Raw genomic sequence first — 3,861 nt, forward strand, 5'->3', positions numbered from 1 at the left:
GGGGGCGGGCCCTAGTGATATCATTAAACATGATACATTGTATCAACCACAGTTGCTTGGAGCATACCATTCAAAAAAAATTCTCTGGAGATTAAAATAGAAATCTTACCTAAAATAGGGTGTTCCTAGGTCCATCTGAAGTGACAAGGTCATTCTTTCTCACAAGCTTAGGGTGATGCAAAATGGAAATGGACTGCCTTCAAGTTGATCCCAGATAGGGTCTTCATGGTAAGCAGTATTCAGACAGAGGTGGTTTACTATTGCCTTCCTCTGAGTCTGAGAGGCAGTGACTGGCCCAAGGTCACCCAGGGAGCTTCATGGCTGTGTGGGGATTCGAACCCTGGTCTGCCTGGTCACAGTTCAACGCCTTTAGGGAACATTTAATCTAGCTTACTTGCTTCTGGCAAGAAGGGTTTACGTGCCCTCAGGCCAGGCCATTATTGGAAGAAAGGAGCTTAGTGTTGCAGAGACGTTAGATGGGAGCACAGATAGATGCCCCTGAAGGCAGCAACTGTAAACATGCTTATTACGGAACTAAGCCCCATAGAACTCAATAGGACTTACTTCTGAGTAGATATGGTTGCAGCCATGTTAAGGACAAGGGAGGGCATTCTAGGCAAAACAGACAAATAATTGGGTGTCAGAACAAATTAAACCAGAACTATCACTAGAAGCTAAAATGATGAAACTGAGGTTATCATACTTTGGACACATCATGAGAAGACATGATTCACTAGAAAAGACAATAATGCTGCGAAAAACAGAAGGGAATAGAAAAAGAGGAAGGCCAAACAAGAGATGGATTGATTCCATAAAGGAAGCCACAGACCTGAACTTACAAGATGTGAACAGGGTGGTTCATGACAGATGCTCTTGGAGGTCACTGATTCATAGGGTCGCTATAAGTTATAATCAACTTGAAGGCACATAACAACAACAACAAACCTCCCTGATAGACTGTGGGAATGCTGTGGACACAATATATTTCAACTTTAGCAAAGCTTTTGACAAAATGCCACATGATATTCTGATTAGCAAGCTAGCTGAATGTGGACTGGATGGAACAGCTATTGGGTGGATCCACAGTTGGCTACACAATCATATTCAGAGTGCTAATCAATGGTTTCTTCTCAACCTGGGGGGGTAACTAGCGGGCTACTATAGGGCTTGGTCTTGGACCCAGTGCTCTTCAACATTTTTATTAATGACTTGGATGAGGAGGGCCAGGGAATGCTTATCAAACTTGTAGATGATGCAAAATTGGGAGGAATACCTAATTCCCTGGAAGACAGAAACAAAATTCAAAGGGATCTTAATAGGCTGGAGCATTGGGCTAAAAACAGCAGAATGAAATTTAACAGGGATAAGTGTAAAGTTCTACACCTAGGAAAAAGAAACTAAATGCAGTTATTAAGATGGGGGATACTTGGCTCAGCAATACTACATGCAAGAAGGATCTTGGGATTGTTGTTGATCACAAACTGAATATGAGCCAACAGTGTGATGTGGCTGCAAAAAAGACAAATGCTATTTGAAGCTGCATTAACATTTGGAGGCAATATGCCTCTGAAGGCCAGTTGCGCTTATTTATTTTATTTATCTATTAAACTGATATCCCGCTCTTCCTCCCAGAAGGGTCCTGCTTGCAGGCTTCCTATTACGGTTGGGGTGAGGAACTAGATGTTCTTATGTCCTTAAGGGAACCTGAAAACTACTGAAAGGTACCAGGAGAACAGATGGGCCCAACTCCTGCTGTGCAGCTCCCAGCACAGGCAGATGAAGCAGGGTGGCCAAGGCAAACTAAGACTCCGAGCCCTGGCCTGAGGCAGGATTGGACCAGATGCGAGGATCCGCTTCATTTACCCAGGAATGTTGGATGCAGACCCATGGGTGCTCTCTAGCCCAGTGCTGTCTGCACTGGCAGCGGCTCTCAGGGCTTCAGGCAGGGGTGTCTCTCAGCCCTACCTGGAGATGCCGCTGAGGACTGAACCTGGGCCCTTCTGCATGCACAACAGTTTCCCTAAAAATAAAGTAAGATTCTAGTCTTTATGGTTCTGAATGAAGGGTGATTTAAACAGGGAGCTGCTTTATACTGAGTTAGGCCATTGGTCCATCTGGTTCAGCATCAGCACTGTCTACAGCGACTGGCAGCGACTGTCCATGTTCTCTACCACTGAGTTACGGCCATCTTCCCTTGATTTAAAAGGGGGGGACGGGCTCTGGCCTGCAGGTCCCCCAATATCACCTGCTCCACAGGCTCTTCTCAGGCGGGAGGGTGTTCAGCACTGGGCAGTCTCTGCTTGAGGAGAATTTTGAAAGTGCACATTGGGCAGGCTGGCAGCTGACCCAAGGCATCTTCTCCTCAGGCCACTGACCCACAGACAAAGCCAGCTGGGGCCTCAGGTTGATTTGGCTGCTGGTGGTCAATGGCTCTTGACAGACAAAAAGAGGCTTCCTACTCTGCTGCGGGGGGCTTTGCATGCACACTGAGAAGTTTAACTTCCAGAGTCTTGAGTGGAGGCAACTCAATGCTGAAAAAAGTCTAGAAACTTGTTAGCAGAGTTAGGTTTGGGATCAAGAGCAGACCCAGCGCTGGTGTGTGTGTGTGTGTGTGTGTGTGTGTGTGTGTGTGTGTGTGTGTGTGTGTGTGTGTGTGTGTGTGTGTGTGTGTGTGTGTGTGTGTGTGTGTGTGTGTGTGTGTGTGTGTGTGTGTGTGTGTGTGTGTGTGTGTGTGTGTGAGAGAGAGAGAGAGAGAGAGAGAGAGAGAGAGAGAGAGAGAGAGAGAGAGAGACTTTCCCTGTGAAGTAGCAGACTTTTACGCTGCAGCAATAACTGAGGATTCAGACTTAGTAAAATAAGGAACAGCTTGCTTCATTGAAGGAAATACACAATAGATAAGAAAGGGATTCTAGTTCTAGTAAACTACCTGCATTGGAGGTTCATGGACCTGACAAGGCCTTTGCCCTCATGCTGCAGGTGAGAGAGACAAAGCAAAGACATCTCTTCTCTTCAAGAGACAGAGAAGAAGCAGGAAGGAGAGAGTTGGAAGGTGTGGTCGGCATTCCTAAGAGGTATCAGTTTTCAGGAAGGAAGATGAGCATATGACCAAAGGAAAGGCACAGCCTAGCAACCTGGAGGTCTCCTCTCTGTCTCCCTCCAGACGTGGAAACACCCAAATCGAGTTGCATTTCCACAATTCCAACACAAGTGATGCTTAAAATGGAAACTGTGATTTATCAGGGACAGGGATTAGGAAACAGACATTGTTCCTGGGGAACCTGGCCTGGTTTTCCCTGCCTTCCGTCTGCAAGATTCTTTCTTTATTTTAAGACCCACTCTGCACCCACCTGTTCCCTGGGCTGCCAGCTTTCTTTGGGTGGCAGCCAGAAATTCAAGACGTAGAACTTTCATTGTCACAGAGATGAGGGGACGGGCCTGTTCACCTGCTGAAGTTCCATATACACACAAACCCAGCTGGAAAAATCACATGGCAACCTCATCCTGCTATACATTTTGCTTATTTAAACATTTGGTTTTCAACAATCCAAGCAGCAGTGGCAGACATGGAACCACCAGCTTTCCACAATCAGAAAAGGAAGAAGGGGGCCCCGGGGTGTGAGAGTGTGTGTGTGTGATGGAATTTCCTCCCCCAAGGTGTGGTGATGGCCAGAGACTGCTGAGCCCCATCTCTCAGGCCTCTCTCTCTCTTCTCTCTCTCTCTCTCTGGCCTCTCTCTCTCAGGCCTCTCTCTGGCCTCTCTCTCTCTCTCTCAGGCCTCTCTCAGGCCTCTCTCTCTCTCTCTCTCAGGCCTCTCTCTCTCTCTCTCTCTCTCTCTCTCAGGCCTCTCTCAGGCCTCTCTCT

The sequence above is a fragment of the Rhineura floridana genome, chromosome 1 (genome assembly GCF_030035675.1).
Source record: "Rhineura floridana isolate rRhiFlo1 chromosome 1, rRhiFlo1.hap2, whole genome shotgun sequence".
Lineage (NCBI taxonomy): Eukaryota > Metazoa > Chordata > Lepidosauria > Squamata > Rhineuridae > Rhineura > Rhineura floridana.